Here is a 23,372-nt window from a genome sequence, read left to right as displayed (position 1 = left end):
GTCTTGTTCATTTAGTCCAAAATGCCTAGTTTAGTCCCTAAAAAGTCCTTCCCGTTTGATAAAAAAATCTCTAAGAGGGACTTTTCTAGTCCCTACACAAAAAAGTCCCTGGAAACAAACACCTCCTAAGAGCTAGGTTATCAGAAAACGTGACTTTACACTTTTTTGATAGAAACCACCATGTCTAGCGTAATCTTTTTGTAAATTGTTAGGAATTAATTAGTAGATTAATTAGTACATGCTAATTAATGAATAATCATTAGTAAACGGGTGTGCCCAACCCTGAATAGTCATGTCCCTTCTCTCTTTCTATAGATACCTCTTCTTCCCACCTCTTTTAAATGTATATATACTTGAGAGTCAATGGAAACCAGGACTGATTGTCCTTTCGCTTTCAATCTCGTTTTACTCTAACACATCATCAGCACTTGGACTCTACCGTGAGAGCAACTCGCATCAAGAGAAGGAAAGACAGGGGCCTCCACGGATGCGTTGGTGGCGCCACTGGATGCGGCGGTTCCATCTAGCGCTCGTGGCGGAGGCTTTGTATGGTGGAGATCGTGGACGAAGCTAGAAAAAATGTTTGATGGGGTCATGTCTATGACAGCGGGGTCATCTTGTCTAAATGAACAGTAATTAATACTAAACTACTGAAGGACTAATGAAGGATTACCTAATTTCTTTAGGGTCAATTGACCCCAATGCTTACATGGGAGCTCCGTCTGGATGCGTTGCAAAATCGAAGGAACATGCAACGACGGGAACTCCACCACAGCGGCACCCCGGCCGGCCTTTCCGCGTGCTGGCGGCGGAGACGACTGGGCGTAGTGCACGGCGCGACGGCAGGCTGCGGACGGCTGCAAGGCTGGCTGCGACAGAACGTCGGGCATGCATGCAACCAGGGATTACTAATTGCCGTAGTTTTATTCGTTCTGTGAGGAAGCAACGACTGACCATCCTCGAATGCATGTCTCGTTCGTTTGCTCTCGTTTTGATTAAACAAATATGCTAATCAATTACTATGTGATGTTTTCCGCATGCATATATTGGGAACAAGACCAACCCACGGACCGAAGGCAACAACTACGGTCACTACGTCGCTCCGGCGCACGGCAACATCAACCCGGCGGTGACCTCGTTGAGCACGCATCAACAGCCACGACGTAGTTCTTCCAAGACGACACACGACACCGTTCGTCCAGAGTGGCACTCTGGTGTGTACCGTAAAACACAGTGGCACCCTCAGACGCCACACCAGCGAGAGACGGCCAGTGAGACCCGCTGCGACTCCCGACGGCGCGTTCTCAGGCACCACTACCAGAAAACGGCTCTACGCCGACGGCCAAAACTATGCGGACGGCAGCCGTCGGCCTACTTGGATCTATGCCGACAGCCTAGTCCTGGCCGTCGGCTTACCCTTGCCGTCGGGCTACCCCTACCTACACCGACGGCAACCGTTGGCACAGATCAGCTGTCGATATAGTTTAACAAACGCCGACAGCTGCCGTCGGCATAAGTCAGTCGTAGGCATACATGTGGGCCCGGCGACCCCGCCCGTGACCAGCGGCTAACGGCGTCAAAGCTATGCCGACGGTCGGGACGGGCGGCCGTCGGCATACCTCAGCACGCCACGTCACTGATCCGCGGCGCAGATATGCCGACGGCAGCCGTCGGCATAGGCGCCACGTCATTGATCCGTGCCACGTCGCCCGCCTAAACCCTGTTGTATGTATGCCGACGGCATAGTTATTTTTTTACATGTGTTTTTTTACATATGTTTTTATGCTTTTTTTACATATGTTTTCATGCTTTTTTTACATATGTTTTTATGCTTTTTTTACATATGTTTTTATGCTTTTTTATGTATTATATGAATATATGTGTAGTTTGTATTTTTTTCATAGATTATGAATATATATATATAGTTTGTATTTTTTTTCGAGCACATTAATAATGTGCCGTCATGTTCTTTTGAATATAGGACATTATGTTTTATTAAAATCAAAAAGAGCTATGCCGAAACATCTGGAGGGCAGCGCCGCGGTGTGCCCCCCTCACGGACAGCGCCGCCGCCGGCATCTGGAGGGCGGAAACAGCCGCATCGGGTCTATACGGAGGGGACGCATCTCCGAAGTGTTTCTATGGGATGACCTACCACAACCGGGTGGTGTTGTAGCATGTCCGAAGAGGCGGCACACATCTCCGGGGCGTGGTCCCCCTAACGGATGGCGCCGCCGCCGGCACCTGAAGGGGGAAACGGACGCATAGGGTCTACACGGAGGGGATGTAGTTGTCGGTTTGGCCCTGAATGTTGCTCCCAGGTGTCCCTCTGGGCTGACCTGACACAGCCGGGTGGAGAGGTCCACTGTTTAAAGCCGGTCCGTGGAAAGTTAAAGGGCTAGATCTTGTGGTCAACAGCTCCAGGGTTAGGCGGGACGGGGGCCCTGGGGGTAGCAATGCCACCGGAGCGTCGCACCGGCCCCTCATACATGCGGGGTGGTGTTGTGGCATGTTCAAAGAGGTGGCACGCGTGTCCGGGGTGTGCCCCCCCTTCATGGACGACGCCGCCGCCGGCACCTGGAGGAGGGAAACGGACGCGTCGGGTCTACACAGAGGGGATCTTGTTGTGGGTCTGGCCCGGTTGTTGCTCCAAAGTGTTCCTATGGGCTGACCTAACACAACCGGGTGGGGAGGTCCGCTGGTCAAAGCCCGTCCGTGCAAAGTCAAAGGGCTAGATCCCGTGGTTAAACGCTACAGGGTTAGGCGGGACGGGGGCCCTGAGGGTAGCAATGCCATCGGAGCGTCGCACCGGGCCCTCATACATGCGGGGTGGTGTGGTGGCATGTCCGAAGAGGCGGCACGCGTCTCCGGGGCGTGCCCCCCCTCACGGACGGCGATGACACGGTAGTAGACGTTCTGCGGTAACGATGCGGCGTGAATATTATTAAATACTCGGAGCGCGATAAAATCATGAGTTTTTTGCACGACGTGGGCACATGTGCTATAGGAACGATGGTATTTTTTCATAATTTTTGGTGATGGAGAAGTATCCGAAAAATTCCCTCTACGCGGATTGCCCTTCGCGCATCTATGGCTGTGGCCGGCGGCCTCCGGGGGCTAGCATGCCGCCAAATCTTGCATAGGCGGCCTCTAACAAGTCTGGAAGTGTTGTGGCGGTTGCAAATGCCCGGCACGCGTGTCCGGGGTGTGCCTCCTCACGGACGGCGCCGCCGCCGGCACCTGGAGGGGGGAAACGGACGCGTCGGGTCTACACAGAGGGGATCTTGTTGTGGGTCTGGCCTGGTTGTTGCTCCAAAGTGTTCCTATGGGCTGACCTAACACAACCAGGTGGGGAGGTTCGCTGGTTAAAGGCCGTCCGTGCAAAGTCAAAGGGTTAGATCCCGTGGTCAAATGCTACAGGGTTAGACGGGACGGGGGCCCTAGGGGGGGGGGGGTAGCAATGCCACCGGAGCGTCGCACCGGGCCCTCATACATGCGGGGTGGTGTGGTGGCATGTCCGAAGAGGCGGCACACGTCTCCGGGGCGCGCCCCCCTCACGGACGGTGATGACACGGTAGTAGACGTTCTGCGGTAACGATGCGGCGTGAATATTATTAAATACTCGGAGCGCGATAAAATCATGAGTTTTTTTGCACGACGTGGGTACATGTTCTATAGGAACGATGGTATTTTTTTCATAATTTTTGGTGATGGACAAGTATCTGAAAAATTCCCTCTACGCGGATTGCCCTTCGCGCGTCTACGGCTGTGGCCGGCGGCCTCCGGGGGCTAGCATGCCGTCAAATCTTGCGCAGGCGGCCTCTCACAAGTTTGGAAGTGTTGTGGCGGTTGCAAACGCCCGGCACGCGTGTCCGTGATGTGCCCCCCCTCATGGACGGCGCCGCCGCCGGCACCTGGAGGGGGGAAACGGACGCGTTGGGTCTACACGGAGGGGATCTTGCTGTGGGTCTGGCCCGGTTGTTGCTCCAAAGTGTTCCTATGGGCTGACCTAACACAATCGGTGGGGAGGTCCGCTGGTCAAAGCCCGTCCGTGCAAAGTCAAAGGGCTAGATCCCGTGGTCAAACACTACAGGGTTAGGCGGGACGGGGGCCCTGGGGGGGTAGCAATGCCACCGGAGCGTCGCACCAGGCCCTCATACATGCGGGGTGGTGTGGTGGCATGTCCGAACAGGCGGCACGCGTCTCTGGGGCGTGGCCCCCCCTCACGGACGGCGATGACACGGTAGTAGACGTTCTGCGGTAACGATGCGGCGTGAATATTATTAAATACTTGGATTGCCCTTGGAGGGGGGAACGGACGCGTCGGGTCTACACGGAGGGGATGTAGCTGTGGTTTGGCCCGGATGTTGCTCCCAGGAGTCCCCGCGTGAAGCATCTTTCTCCGACGGACTTGGATCATCCGCCGCCCCCACCCCCACCCCCCCATCGACGACCCCCTCCCCCTTCAGTCACCTGACCTAGTAAGCTCCAGATCGAGCATGCGAGGCGGAGGCCATGCGCTCCCAGACCCGCGACCAGGCCACGGCCTCGGCGGACGAAGCTGCTCGAGTTCGGCGCCTCCCCTCCCCTCCCCTCTATGTGGTTCCGGGAGAGGAGAGGGCCGAGCGGCGTTAAAAAACATTAAAAATCCATATGAAATAATAATACATAAAAACATGAAAAATGAAAAATATAACTATAAAAAACATCAAAAAATTATATGAAATAGAAAAACATAAAGAAGAAAAAATATAAACTATTAAAAACATTAAAAAAATTAAAAATATAACTATGCCTACGGCTAAGCCGTCGGCATAGCTGCGGCCATTGGGGGTGTTTCACGCGGATCGCTGACGTGGCATCTATGCCGACGGCAGCCGTCGACTCCGACCCCGACCACACCCGAACTGCTCGCCGCCGCCGCACTCGCCCACGCCCCCTGCCGCCGCCCACTCGCCTCACCCGCACCCCCTGCCGCCCCCACCCGCGTCGCCGCCGCCCCATCCCACTCCACCTCGTCCCCTGCTGTCGCCGCCTGATCCCCCGACTCCCCACCCCTTGCTGCTGCCGCCACGCTCGCCCCCGTCCCCTGTAGCTGCCCACTCCACCCTGCCCCCTCGCCACCGCCGCCCCACTCGCCCCTGCCCCTGCGTCGCCGCCGCCCCACTCGCCCCCCACCCGGGCGCGCCGCCGCCTACTCCACCTCCTCCCCTGCCGCCGCCCTGCCCCGGCCCCGGACGCCCTGCCCCGCCCCCGACTCCCTGCCTGCTCCTCCGGTGAGGTGAGCTAGCCTTCTTTTTTTTTCAATTTATTTCATTTGTTATATGAATGCCACTGTTAGATGCATGAATGGATATTAGAGGCATGGATGAATGGATATTAGATGTGTATGCTAGATATATGAATAAAATGTAGTTTTTTTGTTTTGTTTAGTTTTATTAGGTTTTTAGATACATAGTAGATAATTTTTATTAAGTTTGTGAATGGATGTTAGTCAAGTTAACAAATGTTTTTACACACTTAGTTTGTTAAATATAGATGAATAGATTTTGGTTAAGTTTGTGATAGATGGATGGATATTGGTCAAGTTAGTATTTGGTCAAGTTAGTGTTATGGTCATGTTGATTCATATATAAGAAGCAAATCGAGGCACTTGGTTTATAAAATACTTAATAATTTTTTTTTTTACAATTTGACATGTTGTTTCATGTCGATTCATAATGTTGTGCCAAATGGTTAATGTGAGGTGAAGACCTAATTTTTTTCACTTGATGGAATTAACAGGATTTGTGGTGTTCCCATCTTCGTGGAGTGACCGTCGACGTTGGAGGTGTTGGTCCACGATCGTCCCTCCTTTGATCGACTACATCCTCTACATCGGAGGGTGAGCAACAATTCCATGACCTCGTCCACTTTTTTTCCATGTCACTAGATTAAATTTTCACATCAAGTTGCGTAACCTAGGTCTCCCGTCCGAAAGGGTTGCATCGATAAATATGCATTCAATTGCATATTTATCACCGCAGCTCTTTCGGATTGTCCAATGCTTTCCACGGACAACCCGAGGATGTGTAGATTGGGTACATTGTTCATGCTCTACCCCGTTCTGAGACAGGATTTCGGTGGCGCCTCCCTGATGTTCTCCGGATGCACATTCTCTCGGCATTTTGCCGAGACGTGTATTTGGAGAACAGCGGGGAGGTGCTGCCGAAATTTTGTCTCGGAATGGGGTAGAGCATGGACAACGTACTCAATCTACACATTCTCGGGTGGGATTAGGACCCATCTTTACCTATTAGAGATGTAGGTGGATTAAATGTCGTTTCTCGTCAATCTTGTAAAAAATAAAATATTGATGTGAGTAATTTAAATGAATCCTTAATTTTGTTGTGTGGCTTCCAATAAAGCAGAGATGGCAGATAATCAGTGGATGTATAGTGGGTTTTTCCGTCAGAATCAAGTAACAACAGAGTGGGTCGAGAAAACTGATGTGTTTTTGAAAGAGATATTCCGTAGTCCAATGAGGATGGTGCCAGAATGCCCGTGTGCCAGATGTAAGACACGTATCCGCAGAGATAAGAGTGAGATGACTAAGCACCTTCGCTCGCATGGATTTATGCCCAACTTTAATATGCCGATAAACTTTGCCCAGCGGGACCGTGGTAGAGAGGATGTGATACGACAATGCGTCGCTGGTTATGAGGACGATGGGGTTAGAGACATGCTAGATGATGTCTTTGCTGCACAGCCAACACCTCCGTCACATTCAGCGAATGAACCGGAGAAAACCGCAAAGGCCTTCTTGGAAATCTTGGCCTCGTCAAAGAAACCTCTCTATGAGGGTGCCAAGCTGTCTGTGCTGGATGCCATCTCGCAACTGATGGCAGTCAAGGCTGAGTACGGCTGTAGCCGAGGTTGCTTCGAAGCATTTCTAGGAGTATGGGCTAACAGCCTGCCTGAGGGCCATGAACTGCCGAAAACCATGTACGCTACGAAGAAAATCATGAAGGCGCTCTCCATGGACTATGAGAAAATACATGTTTGTCCAAAGAATTGCCTTTTGTTTAGGCATGAGTATGCGGATGACAAGTACTGTAGGAAGTGCGGTTCCTCTCGGTATATTGAGGTGGTCGATAAGCATGGTCAGAAGCAGCAGCTAAAAATCCCTGTGAAGGTTCTTCGGTATCTTGATTTTATAAAAAGACTGCAGCGCCTTTTCATCACCGAGGAGTCTTCCAAAATGATGAAGTGGCACAAGGAAGGGAAAAGGTACAATCCAAAAAAAATTATACATCCATGAGGAGGTGAAGCATGGAAGTCATTCGATATAGAGTACCCGGAGGAAGCAGCCGAGGCTGGGAATGTCAGAATTGCTATAACAGGTGATGGGTTCAATCCATATGGTATGTCTTCTAATCCATACATCTGTTGGCCCGTATTTGTTATTCCGCTCAATCTCCCTCCCGGCGCCATAATGCAACGCAAGACCATGTTCCTGTCGCTTATAATTCCGGGGGCTGAATATCCGGGGAAGAATTTGAGTGTGTTTATGCAGTCGTTGGTGGATGATTTGCACCATTCTTGGTACTTCCCAAGGTTGACATACGACCGACATCTGCAGAAAAATTTCTTGATGAAAGTTTGGCTACAATATTGCATGCATGACTTTCCCGGTTATGCCCTGTTCTGCGGATGGTGTACAAGTGGAAAGATGCCTTGCCCAGTGTGCATGCAGGCCTTGATTTTCATTTGGCTGAAGAAGGGTGGCAAGTATGTTGCATTTGACCTGCATCAACAGTTCCTCCCTCCAGACCATCCTGATAGGGAAGACAAGAAGAACTTCACAAAAGGCAAAGTTGTCCATGAAGTAAACGAGATTCCAACGTTTTCTGGTGCGGATGTGCTTGCTTAGCTGAAAGCTCTTAAGCCTGCCGGTGAAGGGAAAGGCAAAGGCAAAGCCACAGGCGAAGACGAGGGCGAGGGCAAAGGAAAAGGTAAAGGGAAAATGTTTTGAAGGATATGGTGAGACGCACAACTGGACTCACATTACCCCCTTCACGCAGCTTCCCTATTTTAAGGACCTCAAACTTCCATACAACATAGACGTGATGCACACCGAAAAGAATGTCGCAGATTCCCTTTTTAGCATGATCCTCAACATTCCTGATAAGACAAAGGATAATGTTAATGCTAGAGTCGATCAACAGAATATTTGTGATAGACCACGTCTACACATGCAGCCTCCCACAGGCAGTCGAAAATCTTGGTTCAAGCCAGATGCTGACTTCGTACTTAAAAAGGATCATAAGATGGAGGCATTCAAGTGGATGAAACACGTCGTGAAGTTCACTGATGGTTATGCGTCGAATATAAGTAAGGGGGGTCAATCTTTCAACGGGCAGAGTGACCGGGCTCAAGAGTCATGACTATCATGTATGGATTGAGCGGATTATGCCGGTGATGGTTCGGGGCTATGTTCCCGAGCGTGTCTGGCGTGTGCTTGCGGAGTTAAGCCATTTCTTCCGCACGCTTTGTGCTAAAGAAGTATGTACTGAGAAGATAAAAGAAATGCATAAGAAGGCGCCGGAGTTGATATGCAAGCTAGAGAAGATCTTCCCGCCAGGCTTCTTTACTCTGATGACACATCTCATTTTGCACCTCGCGAACGAGGTATTGTTGGGGGGGCCCTGTGCAGAATCGTTGGCAGTACGGCCCTGAGAGACAGAACAAGCATCTGAGACAGAAATGTGGAAACAAAGCTAAGATTGAAGCTTCCATAGCTGAGGCAGTTATCCTAGAGGAGGTGGCAGACCTCAGGACAGCCTACTATCCGGACCATGTTCCCACGTTGCACAATAAGGTGTCTCGATACAATACAGAAGAACCCAAGTATAAACCCAAGTTGCCTCTATTCATCGGGCAAGGTGGCAGGGCTGGATGCTTGACACCTTATCTCATGCCACGAGATGAGTGGGAGGATGTCATGTTCTATATCTTGCACAACATCAAGGAAGTTGAGGATGAGTGGATGAGGTAATACCTTTGCACCATTCTTTTAGTCAATTCGTTATGTTCACTTTGCCTAGTTCTTATACCGCTTTTCTTATTGTAGTCGATTCGTTGAAGAAGAATGGACAGGAATGCTGCCTCCTACTGAAGCGGAGGCACTTGCTCTTCTCCGAAAGGGTGCTGATGGAAGGAAAAATTTCGTTGCATGGTTCATGGAGAAAGTAATTTTCACACTTCCCTATTACCTATTTCAATTAAACTCATGCACCCTATAATTTCAATTAAACTCATGCACCCTATAATTTCAATTAAACTTGTAGGGAAATGATCCGACCGAATCAATGGATGAAGAATTGAGATGGGTTTTGACCCTGCCGTCATGACATGCCAAAAGTATGATGTGAATGGGCATCGCTTCCATACAGAGGAGCACCAGAACAGTCGGCCTGATCCCAAAACCATAAATACCGGAGTCTTCACCGAAGGAGATAATAAAGTAGATTACTACGGAAGGGTAGGAAAAATATACGAGCTTACATTCAAACGTGGCCGCGAACACCTAAGTCTCACTGTGTTCAAATGCCGATGGTTCGACCCCAAAAAGGGTCTGAGCATACGCCTTCTGTTGGTTTAGTTGAAGTTAAACCATCAACCGTCTATGCCGGAGCTGATCTCTTTATTGCCGCTACCCAGGCCACACAAGTATATTATCTGCCTTACCCATGCCAGAAAGAGTACCTAAAGGGTTGGGAAGTTGTGTTCAAGGTGTCGCCACATGGTAAGCTACCGGACCCGAACGATGATGATTACTACAACATAAACCCCATGACATACGAGGGAGTGTTCTATCAAGAGGAACATGATGACGTGGCCCGAAACAACGAGGATGATGACTTGGGTTATGTTGACCTGGACCCAAACGACGATGACACACGGATTGATGGTGAGGCAGTTGTGAATCAAAGAGACATAATTATGCTTGAAAAGTTAAATGAAGACGCTGACGATGAGGAAGAGCCTCCACCTCCGTCAGACAACAAAGAAGATATGCGTGATAGTGATGATGAGACCGGTCCACAAATAGATTACAATAGTGATGATTCATATGGGTTCTAGAAAATGTAAGTTCTTTTAATGATCATTACAATAGTATGCTTAATGTGCTCTTCTGCTATTAATGTTTTTCCTGTATGCTTGTTTAATTGACATCCTTACTAATTGTTTATTCTCTTCTCAATGCAGGTTTGCTAATCATGGGCAAGTCCAGCGGCGCCAGTTTCCTCAGTAAATTCAAAGGACTTACTCGGAGTGGATGAGCCCACAAGGTTCCCTCCCGACTATGCGAGGATGACACCTCACAGGGAGGTGGAGGGGTCGGGGGAGGAGACCCTAGAGGAGGAGGCGGTGGGGGGAGAGCCCCTAGAGGAGGAGGAGGTGGGGGGAGAGGCAGACGGGGCAAAAAACTCCGGGCCGTGTCCGAAATAGGAGGGTCTTCTTCGATGCCCTCCTATACAGAGGCACCTTCTGAGTCTGAGGAGGAGGAGTATGTTCCCGATGGCGAGGAGGAGGAGGGTGAGGAGGAGGAGGGCGAGGAGGAGGAGGGCGAGGAGGAGGAGGGCGAGGAGGAGGAGGGTGAGGAGGAGGGCGAGGAGAGTGGTGGAGGGGAGGTTGATCCCGAGTTGTGGGGTGACTTGCCACCGGGTGCTCCGCAGGGGTGGCTGCGTGGTAATGCCGGACTACCTACACCACCTTCTATCGAGGAGCACAAGTGGCTCATTGAACCTGCGGGGACAGACTAAGTGCCTCTCAATCATATTTTCAACACATGACAACATTTTCTTATTGTACACATGGCGATCCTTTGATTCTTTTGCAGAAACTGGATCCTTCGCGGAAAGGGCCGTAAACCAAATGGCCTTATCACTGTCCTGTTGAAGCAGTTTTGGCCTGGCCTATTCTGCCCACGGCCAGACAGGGACCCGCAGCTGCGGGTTTTGGCCACGAGCTGGGCCCACTACGAGGCTTGCAGCAACGCGGAGTATGGGACGGCCGCTAAGGCCGTGATCACCAAATTTTGGGTAAGTTCTCTTTTGAATCACATGTCTTCAGTTTCGTTCATGGTTTATCATTGAATCACTCAACTCATGCCTTGTTTGCTTCTGGTTTATGCATGATTGTATCAACTCTATAGAGTTCTTGACGAGCACAAGGCCAGAGCCGACGTGGTCTTGCTTGCGGCTGCGAAGAAGAAAGCTCGTCAGTTGCAGTACGAGGTGCGCTGGGTTGCCGTCTCGCAGTACTACCACATCTACCTGCACCAAAAGATGACCAAAACTCAAGCACAGAAGCAACGACTTACCTTGAACAAGGAGCAGTTCATGATGGTAACTATTACTAACTTTTCATTGTTTCAAGCAGTAAACTATATGTTTCGTGCTCACATGTCATGCTTCCAAAATTTGCATAGGTTGTTCCTCGTTGGTGCTATGGAAGGCATGGCGGATGGGCGAGTTTGGTGGATAGGTGGCTTGGTGACGATGCAGAGTTTGCTGCCAAGAGCATCAAGGCCCGGGCTAACCGTGGAAACGACGGGACACACGGCCAAGGAAACAGGAACCACTGGGCTTCAAGGCCATGAAGGTATGTCTATGTGCATGATGCATTTTTGTTCTTCTTTACCGTCATGTTCTTATGTATGGCTAACTTCTGTTTGACGTTGCAGGAGGACAAGTTGAAGAGGCCGCTCTCAGACATGGAGTCGTGGAAGCTGGCCCGCGAGTGGAGTCATCCCAAGGAGGGCAAGAGCCAGTACTATGGCAAGACCGAGGAGCACCTGGGGTCTTACACTCATCACTTTCAGAAGTTGCATCCGGATGTTCCTGTTGCTGAGGTCGCCCAGTCTCAGATCGACGACACGACGGTGGTGGCCATCCAGGGGAAGAAGAATGGTCGGTATCCGTGTTTCGATGGCTTGATCACTCCTTTGATCTCGTACACACGGCTTCGGGCTACCAACTCGAGCCAGTTAGAGAGTACGGGGCGTTCACAAACTCCCTTAGCCCGCCAGCATGCTGTAAGTACTTCCTCTTTATCCTTTTCTCTCTAGCATTCTCAGTTTATTTTCAGCATTGCTCACATAGAAACAACCTAAATTATGTAGGCATATAAGGAGTTTGTCGAGCATAGGAATCTCGAGGTGCGGGAGTACTTGAAACGAGTGAAGGCAAACGATGATTACAACCGTCAGATGATGATGGTTAGTTTTAACCTCTTAAAACCAAGCTAAATTTTTGCACTTTCATTTCTTTTGACCTTCTAGTTTGCTTGTTTAACTAACATCCAGGCTATGTTGGCGTCTTGGAGTAACCGCACGGATCCACCACAAATGGGACCCCCACCACCACCTGCGGGAGAACCCCCACACGTGCCCACGTTCGATGAATGGGTGGCACTAGGTTGTGATAGTACGGTTAGTACATTTGCCTAACTACTGGCAAACTAGTTCTCGTTCATTCAACACTATCATATCATATTTACCGTTAGAATCTTTTCTGAAACATGTAGGGGACCGGTGGCTCGACTCCTGCTCCGTCGACCCCAGTCACTCTGATCTGGCATAGTGATGGTGGTCGCGGTGGCGGTTTTGGCGGAGGTGGTCTTGGTGGTGGTGGTTTTGGCGGAGGTGGTCTTGCTTGATGATTCCGTGCATGTGGCCGTCGTGCCATGCCTTTCATGTTCCTACTTTTATGATGTTCCATGTCTTGCACTACTTTTATGTTCATGAACTTCCGCCGGCGATGATCTTTAGATGATGATGATGAACTTGAGTATGTTTAGATGAACTTGAGTATGTTTAGATGATGAACTGTCATATTTCTGCATAATTCCATATTATTCTGCTTTGAAATGCTGTCAAATGAATTGGAAAAGAGAAAACAGGGAAAATAATAAAAAAAGACTATGCCTACGGCAAAGCCGTCGGCATATATAAGCCCAGGAGTTACCAGGGCTCGCCACGTGGCAGATCTATGCCGACGGCTTTGCCGTAGGCATAGCCCTACCGCCAGGAGGAACCAGGGAATGACACGTGGCAGAGCTATGCCTATGGCAAGGCCGTCGGCATAGGCATAGCCCTGCCACCAGGAGCAGCACGGGATGCCACGTGGCAAAGGTATGCCGACGGCTTTGCCTCTACCACGTGCCGTTGCACGATTCGTCAGCGCTTTTGATGGCACCGTCCGTTGCCGTCAGACGGAAAACACTGCCGACGGCTAAACTATGCCGACGGCTGATGCCAGGCCGTCGGCATAGGGCCCTATGCCGACGGCTATACTATGCCGATGGTCTGACAAGACTACGCTGACGATATCTACGCCGATGGGTCTATGCCGACGGCAGCCGTAGGCATAGACCTATGCCGACGGCACAGCCCCTATGCCGACGGCCCGTGGCCGTACGCATAGACCGCGAGTCCGGTAGTGACACAGACAACAACTGGCGCTTGGAGTGGCGGTCCATCCTGCACAACGGCATCGGCGTCCGGCCGCGATCTCTCCCTCCCAAAAGGCGGCGTGGCGGAGCATGCCCCGTAGCCAGGCAATGAACCACAACGCATCGGCCGGCTCGCGTGCATGGCAGCGGCGTCCTCCGATGGCTATATGCAAAAATCCTAGACGCACGGTGTGTTTATGGGCCTTTCACGGATTGTCCTTCTAAACTAATCTTCTCCCTCCTATTATCTACAAAGTGTCATGCTTAACAATTTGAAGTTCACACTAATGATTTCAAGCCAACTTCTTGAAATTATCATTAATTTTTGCAAAGTTCATTACAACATCAATCATGATGGTCCTTAATTTATCATTCGTAAATTAATTATTTCTGGTTTAACCATATAAGTAACCGGTGGCTAAAGAATTTGATGCACTCACCCTTAATGGCCACAACTACGCAATGTGGGTCATGGACATCAAGATCCGTCTTGTCCCGTGTGATAGTGTGAGCAATCCCAAGATGTCAAGGATCCCAAGGGAAAAGGTTTGAATCCAACTTCAACCTTCACCCACACATTGCAAATAGAACTAGTTGTTCGCATGATGTTCCACTCGGACCGAGCAACACCATGACTTTCCATCAGCCAGAGGACCTTGCTCACACGGAGAACATGTTGGTTGAGTATACCTAAATCGATATGCTTGAAGACTTCGGTTAGTCTCTCAATCTCCTTAGTGATCTATTTATATATGTCCACTTGTGATGTTGTAATAAGAACATAAGTATTTTTGTCATCATATATTGTATATCACAATATATTGTATCAACACTTTGGTACAATACATTTGTATGTATTCTATATATCTGACAGTGATTTTCATATTGAGAATCTTCAAGTCTATATATAGATGTCTATGGGAGTCAATCTGATGAAAGATAATATGTGCCTTGTGGACATATGCACCACAAACTCTATACTCAGGGAAGTTAAATGTTTCCATTCTCGTCGAGAGAAAATGAGATATTTTAAAATTGCTAAGCGCAATAATGTAATTATTGGCTCAACGTGTATCATATTTACTATCCTTATGTGTACTCGAGCAGAATCAGGGATGCTTTATCGTCTCTGGGTCAACTCGTATCCTACTAAACTATGGATATATCTATCAAAATAGTTTCCATATCGAAACTTATGATGGCAACAAAGAGGAATATATTCTCTTTACGATGTGCAACGAATATGACAAAGACATTATCTATGTATCACCATAATTGCACTACACATACTACAAAACCCGTAGCACATGTTGCGTACAAGATAGTTTTCCAGAATGTCTTTTGCATGACAAACTTGGCATACTCGCCTTGGTCATCGGGACACTGGGTTGAAACAGAAACTATCAGCAATTCCATTATTTTATGACTATTATGATGCTAAATTCTAGCAATATTTGGATTTTATATGCACTATATGTGATGTAGGGAAGCTAATTTTAAGGCTCGCGCACCTTAAAGTCTACGGTGAACCACTCAAACTTCTTGAGCACATCAAGTCAAGGTAAGTGGCTCTTTCTAACCATTGACTAGACTATTCAGGTATTCCATGGTTCTAAAGGACACATCTATACGATGGTCTCAAGTGTGCTTTATCCACATGAAACCATTCGCTCATTATCCTGAACATCAATTACAACCAAAATTGAATGGACAACATTGTAGAATTCTCCTTGCGTGCCTTCACTATGGCCCTAGGATTGAAGTTTAGCACTTTGTCCTATACGTCTAGACTCAAACTGGTTTAGCAGAATACTTTATCCAAAGAATTAAGCTCATTCCATGATCTTAACCTCATAATTGCAACTTACCAACTTTACGTTGGAGTCATGCAGTTTTACACGCTCATGACCAAACTGCATAATGTTATTCCCCTCTATCTTTGATACGTGAAAATCTACCAAGTATTTCCCATCTGCGGTAATTCGGTTGCATACCGATATCACCACCCTGACATACATCATTGGCCCCTCAACATATATTTGGGATCTATGTGAGGAATAACTGTATAAGCGTTAATACCTCAAGCCCCTCACATGTGTAGTTATTCAAGGTCAGTATGTTGATTCAATGAGAAACATTTCCAGGCATTAGGGGGAGATTTCAAGTACCATACAGAATGCCAGGAAATTAGTGGAATGCTCAAACACATTTCTGCCTCAAGTCCACATACTCAAAGATCTGAACCATGCATTCAGAAGATTTGCAACCCATTGCAAATAACCTGCCAGATTCATTTACTGAAAAATAAAGGTGTCATATAATCCTACAATCCTCCAAAAATATAACCGAAAGAGTGGAGGTACCAACAAAACCACTCAACTCCATGTTCACAGCAACAGGGGAGAAGTATGGCAATAGTGTTGGGGAACGTAGTAATTTCAAAAAAATTCCTACGCAGACGCAAGATCATGGTGATGCATAGCAACGAGAGGGGAGAGTGTGATCTACGTACCCTTGTAGACCGACAGTGGAAGCGTTAGCACAACGCGGTTGATGTAGTCGTGCGTCTTCACGGCCCGATCGATCAAGCACCGAAACTACGGCACCTCCGAGTTCTAGCACATGTTCAGCTCGATGACGATCCCCGGACTCCGATCCAGCAAAGTGTCGGGGAAGAGTTCCGTCAGCACGACGGCATGGTGATGATCTTGATGTTCAACTGTCGCAGGGCTTCGCCTAAGCACCACTACAATATTATCGAGGAGTATGGTGGAAGGGGGCACCGCACACGGCTAAGAAAACGATCACGAGGATCAACTTGTGTGTCTATGGGGTGCCCCCTGCCCCGTATATAAAGGAGTGGAGGAGGTGAGGGCCAGCCCTCTCTATGGCGCGCCCTAGGGGAGTCCTACTCCCACCGGGAGTAGGATTCCCCTTTTCCTAGTCCAACTAGGAGTCCTTCCATGTAGTAGGAGTAGGAGACAAGGAAGGAGAAAAGGGAAGAGAAGGAAGGAGGGGGCGCCGCCCCTCCCCCTAGTCCAATTCGAACTAGTCAATGGGGGGGGGGCGCGGCCTGCCTCTCCCTCTCCCCTAAATCCCAATAAGGCCCATATACTTCTTCCCCCATATTCCCGTAACTCCCTGGTACTCCGAAAAATACCCGAACCACTCGGAACCTTTCCGATGTTCGAATATAGTTGTCCAATATATCGATCTTTACGTCTCAACCATTTCGAGACTCCTCGTCATGTCCCCGATCTCATCCGGGACTCCAAAATCCTTCGGTACATCAAAACTCATAAACTCATAATATAACTATCATCAGAACCTTAAGCGTGCGGACCCTACGGGTTCGAGAACAATGTAGACATGACCGAGACACGTCTCTGGTCAATAACCAATAGCGGAACCTGGATGCTCATATTGGCTCCTACATATTCTACGAAGATCTTTATCGGTCAGACCGCATAACAACATACGTTGTTCCCTTTGTCATCGGTATGATACTTGCCCGAGATTCGATCATCGGTATCTTAATACCTAGTTCAATCTCGTTACCGGCAAGTCTCTTTACTCGTTCCGTAATACATCATCTCGCAACTAACTCATTAGTTGCAATGCTTGCAAGGCTTATGTGATGTGCATTACCGAGAGGGCCCAGAGATACCTCTCCGACAATCGGAGTGACAAATCCTAATCTCGAAATACGCCAACCCAACATGTACCTTTGGAGACACCTGTAGAGCTCCTTTATAATCACCCAGTTACGTTGTGACGTTTGGTAGCACACAAAGTGTTCCTCCGGTAAACGGGAGTTGCATAATCTCATAGTCATAGGAACATGTATAAGTCATGAAGAAAGCAATAGCAACATACTAAACGATCGAGTGCTAAGCTAACGGAATGGGTCAAGTCAATCACATCATTCTCCTAATAATGTGATCCCATTAATCAAATGACAACACATGTCCATGGTTAGGAAACATAACCATCTTTGATTAACGAGCTAGTCAAGTAGAGGCATACTAGTGACACTCTGTTTGTCTATGTATTCACACATGTATTATGTTTCCGGTTAATAGAATTCTAGCATGAATAATAAACATTTATCATGATATAAGGAAATAAATAATAACTTTATTATTGCCTCTAGGGCATATTTCCTTTAGTCTCCCACTTGCACTAGAGTCAATAATCTAGATTACACAGTAATGATTCTAACACCCATGGAGCCTTGGTGCTGATCATGTTTTGCTCATGGAAGAGGCTTAGTCAACGGGTCTGCTACATTCAGATCCGTATGTATCTTGCAAATCTCTATGTCTCCCACCTGGACTAGATCCCGGATGGAATTGAAGCATCTCTTGATGTGATTGGTTCTCTTGTGAAATCTGGATTCCTTTGCCAAGGCAATTGCACCAGTATTGTCACAAAAGATTTTCATTGGACCCGATGCACTAGGTATGACACCTAGATCGGATATGAACTCCTTCATCCAGACTCCTTCATTTGCTGCTTCCGAATCAGCTATGTATTCCACTTCACACGTAGATCCCGCCACGACGCTTTGTTTAGAACTGCACCAACTGACAGCTCCATCGTTTAATGTAAACACGTATCCGGTTTGCGATTTAGAATCGTCCGGATCAGTGTCAAAGCTTGCATCAACGTAACCATTTACGATGAGCTCTTTCTCACCTCCATAAACGAGAAACATATCCTTAGTCCTTTTTAGGTATTTTAGGATGTTCTTGACCGTTGTCCAGTGATCCACTCCTGGATTACTTTGGTACCTCCCTGCTAGACTTATAGCAAGGCACACATCAGGTCTGGTACACAGCATTGCATACATGATAGAGCCTATGGATGAAGCATAGGGAATATCTTTCATTTTCTCTCTATCTTCTGCAGTGGTCGGGCATTGAGTCTTACTCAACTTCACACCTTGTAACACAGGCAAGAACCCTTTATTTGCTTGATCCATTTTGAACTTCTTCAAAACTTTGTCAAGGTATGTGCTTTGTGAAAGTCCAATTAAGCGTCTTGATCTATCTCTATAGATCTTAATGCCTAATATGTAAGCAGCTTCACCGAGGTCTTTCATTGAAAAACTCTTATTCAAGTATCCCATTATGCTATCCAGAAATTCTATTATCATTTCCAATTAGTAATATGTCATCCACATATAATATCAGAAATGCTACAGAGCTCCCACTCACTTTCTTGTAAATACAGGCTTCTCCAAAAGTCTGTATAAAACCAAATGCTTTGATCACACTATCAAAGCGTTTATTCCACCTCCGAGAGGCTTGCACCAGTCCATGAATGGATCGCTGGAGCTTGCACACTTTGTTAGCTCCCTTTGGATCGACAAAACCTTCTGGTTGCATCATATACAACTCTTCTTCCAGAAATCCATTCAGGAATGCAGTTTTGACATCCATTTGCCAAATTTCATAATCATAAAATGCGGCAATTGCTAACATGATTCGGAAAGACTTAAGCATCGCTACGGGTGAGAAGGTCTCATCGTAGTCAATCCCTTGAACTTGTCGAAAACCTTTTGCGACAAGTCGAGCTTTGTAGACAGTAACATTACCGTCAGCGTCAGTCTTCTTCTTGAAGATCCATTTATTCTCAATTGCTTGTCGATCATCGGGAAAGTCAACCAAAGTCCACACTTTGTTCTCATACATGGATCCCATCTCAGATTTCATGGCTTCAAGCCATTTCGCGGAATCTGGGCTCACCATCGCTTCTTCATAGTTCGTAGGTTCATCATGATCTAGTAGCATGACTTCCAGAACAGGATTACCGTACCACTCTGGTGCGGATCTTACTCTGGTTGATCTACGAGGTTCAGTACCAACTTGATCTGAAGTTCTATGATCATCATCATTAACTTCCTCACTAATTGGTGTAGGTGTCACAGAAACCGGTTTCTGTGATGTACTACTTTCCAATAAGGGAGCAGGTACAGTTACCTCATCAAGTTCTACTTTCCTCCCACTCACTTCTTTCGAGAGAAACTCCTTCTCTAGAAAGTTTCGGAATTTAGCAGCAAAAGTCTTGCCTTCGGATCTGTGATAGAAGGTGTACCCAACAGTCTCCTTTGGGTATCCTATGAAGACACATTTCTCCGATTTGGGTTCGAGCTTATCAGGTTGAAGCTTTTTCACATAAGCATCACAGCCCCAAACTTTAAGAAACGACAACTTTGGTTTCTTGCCAAACCATAGTTCATAAGGCGTCGTCTCAACGGATTTTGATGGTGCCCTATTTAACGTGAATGCAGCCGTCTCTAGAGCATAACCCCAAAACGATAGCGGTAAATCAGTAAGAGACATCATAGATCGCACCATATCTAGTAAAGTACAATTACGACGTTCGGACACACCATTATGCTGTGGTGTTCCGGGTGGCGTGAGTTGCGAAACTATTCCGCATTGTCTCAAATGTACACCAAACTCGTAACTCAAATATTCTCCTCCACGATCAGATAATAGGAATTTTATTTTCTTGTTACGATGAATTTCAACTTCACTCTGAAATTCTTTGAACTTTTCAAACATTTCAGACTTATGTTTCATTAAGTAGATATACCCATATCTGCTTAAGTCATCTGTGAAGGTGAGAAAATAACGATATCCGCCACGAGCCTCAACATTCATCGGACCACATACATCTGTATGTATGATTTCCAACAAATCTGTTGCTCTCTCCATAGTACCAGAGAACGGTGTTTTTGTCATCTTACCCATAAGGCACGGTTCGTAAGTACCAAGTGATTCATAATCAAGTGGTCCAAAAGTCCATCAGTATGGAGTTTCTTCATGCGCTTTATACCGATATGACCTAAACGGCAGGACCACAAATAAGTTGCACTATCATTATCAACTCTGCATCTTTTGGCTTCAACATTATGAATATGTGTGTCACTACTATCGAGATTTAATAAGAATAGACCATTCTTCATGGGTTCATGACCATAAAAGATTTTACTCATATAAATAGAACAACCATTATTCTCTGATTTAAATGAATAACCGTCTCGCATCAAACAAGACCCAGATATAATGTTCATGCTCAACGCTGGCACCAAATAACAATTATTTAGGTCTAATACTAATCCCGAAGGTAGATGTAGAGGTAGCATGCCGAGCGCGATCACATCGACTTTGGAACCATTTCCCACGCGCATCGTCACCTCGTCCTTTGACAGTGTTCGCTTAATCCGTAGTCCCTGTTTCGAGTTGCAAATATTAGCAACAGAACCAGTATCAAATACCCAGGTGCTACTACGAGCTCTAGTAAGGTACACATCAATAACATGTATATCACATATACCTTTGTTCACCTTGCCATCCTTCTTATCCGCCAAATACTTGGGGCAGTTCCGCTTCCAGTGACCAGTCTGCTTGCAGTAGAAGCACTCAGTTTCAGGCTTAGGTCCAGACTTGGGTTTCTTCTCCTGAGCAGCAACTTGCTTGCTGTTCTTCTTGAAGTTCCCCTTCTTCTTCCCTTTGCCTTTTTTCTTGAAACTAGTGGTCTTGTTGACCATCAACACTTGATGCTCCTTCTTGATTTCTACCTCCGCAGCCTTTAGCATTGCAAAGAGCTCGGGAATTGTCTTATCCATCCCTTGCATATTATAGTTCATCATGAAGCTCTTGTAGCTTGGTGGAAGTGATTGGAGAATTCTGTCAATGACGCTATCATTCGGAAGATTAACTCCCAGTTGAATCAAGTGATTACAATACCCAGACATCTTGAGTATATGCTCACTGACAGAACTATTATCCTCCATCTTGCAGCTATAGAATTTATTCGAGACTTCATATCTCTCAATCCGGGCATTTGCTTGAAATATTAACTTCAACTCCTGGAACATCTCATATGCTCCATGACGTTCAAAACGTCGTTGAAGTCCCGATTCTAAGCCGTAAAGCATGGCACACTGAACTATCGAGTAGTCATCAGCTTTGCTCTGCCAGACGTTCATAACATCTGGTGTTGCTCCAGCAGTAGGCCTGGCACCCAGCGGTGCTTCCAGGACGTAATTCTTCTGTGCAGCAATGAGGATAATCCTCAAGTTACGGACCCAGTCCGTGTAATTGCTACCATCATCTTTCAACTTTGCTTTCTCAAGGAACACATTAAAATTCAACGGAACAACAACACGGGCCATCTATCTACAATCAACATAAACAACCAAGATACTATCAGGGACTAAGTTCATGATAAATTTAAGTTCAATTAATCATATTATTTAAGAACTCCCACTTAGATAGACATCCCTCTAATCATCTAAGTGATCACGTGATCCAAATCAACTAAACCATAACCGATCATCACGTGAAATGGAGTAGTTTTCAATGGTGAACATCACTATGTTGATCATATCTACTATATGATTCACGCTCGACCTTTCGGTCTCAGTGTTCCGAGGCCATATCTGCATATGCTAGGCTCGTCAAGTTTAACCTGAGTATTCTGCGTGTGCAACTGTTTTGCACCCGTTGTATTTGAACGTAGAGCCTATCACACCCGATCATCACGTGGTGTCTCAGCACGAAGAACTTTCGCAACGTTGCATACTCAGGGAGAACACTTCTTGATAATTAGTGAGAGATCATCTTAAAATGCTACCGTCAATCAAAGCAAGATAAGATGCATAAAAGATACACATCACATGCAATCAATATAAGTGATATGATATGGCCATCATCATCTTGTGCTTGTGATCTCCATCTCCGAAGCACCGTCATGATCACCATCGTCACCGGCGCGACACCTTGATCTCCATCGTAGCATCGTTGTCGTCTCGCCAATCTTATGCTTCTATGACTATCGCTACCGCTTAGTGATAAAGTAAAGTATTACAGGGCGATTGCATTGCATACAATAAAGCGACAACCATATGGCTCCTGCCAGTTGCCGATAACTCTGTTACAAAACATGATCATCTCATACAATAAAATTTAGCATCATGCCTTGACCATATGACATCACAACACGCCCTGCAAAAACAAGTTAGACGTCCTCTACTTTGTTTGTTGCAAGTTTTACGTGGCTGCTACGGGCTTAAGCAAGAACCAATCTTACCTACGCATCAAAACCACAACGATAGTTTGTCAAGTTGGTGCTGTTTTAACCTTCGCAAGGACCGGGCGTAGCCACACTTGGTTCAACTAAAGTTGGAGAAACTGAAACCCGCCAGCCACCTGTGTGCAAAGCACGGCGGTAGAACCAGTCTCGCGTAAGCGTACGCGTAATGTCGGTCCGGACCACTTCATCCAACAATACCGCCGAACCAAAGTATGACATGCTGGTAAGCAGTATAACTTATATTGCCCACAACTCACTTGTGTTCTACTCGTGCATATAACATCAAACCATAAAACCTAGGCTCGGATGCCACTGTTGGGGAACGTAGTAATTTCAAAAAAATTCCTACGCACACGCAAGATCATGGTGATGCATAGCAACGAGAGGGGAGAGTGTTGTCTACGTACCCTCGTAGACCGAAGCGGAAGCGTTGACGCAACGTAGAGGAAGTAGTCGTACGTCTTCCCGGTCCAACCGATCCAAGCACCGAAACTACGACACCTCCGAGTTCTAGCACATGTTCAGCTCGATGACGATCCCCGGACTCCGATCCAGCAAAGTTTCGGGGAAGAGTTTTGTCAGCACGACGGCGTGGTGACGATCTTGATGTTCAACTGTCGCAGGGCTTCGCCTAAGCACCACTACAATATTATCGAGGAGTATGGTGGAAGGGGGCACCGCACACGGCTAAGAAAACGATCACGAGGATCAACTTGTGTGTCTATGGGGTGCCCCCTGCCCCCGTACATAAAGGAGCCAAGGGG

The sequence above is a fragment of the Triticum urartu genome, chromosome 6 (genome assembly GCF_003073215.2).
Source record: "Triticum urartu cultivar G1812 chromosome 6, Tu2.1, whole genome shotgun sequence".
Lineage (NCBI taxonomy): Eukaryota > Viridiplantae > Streptophyta > Magnoliopsida > Poales > Poaceae > Triticum > Triticum urartu.
This window is presented reverse-complemented; position numbering follows the sequence as displayed.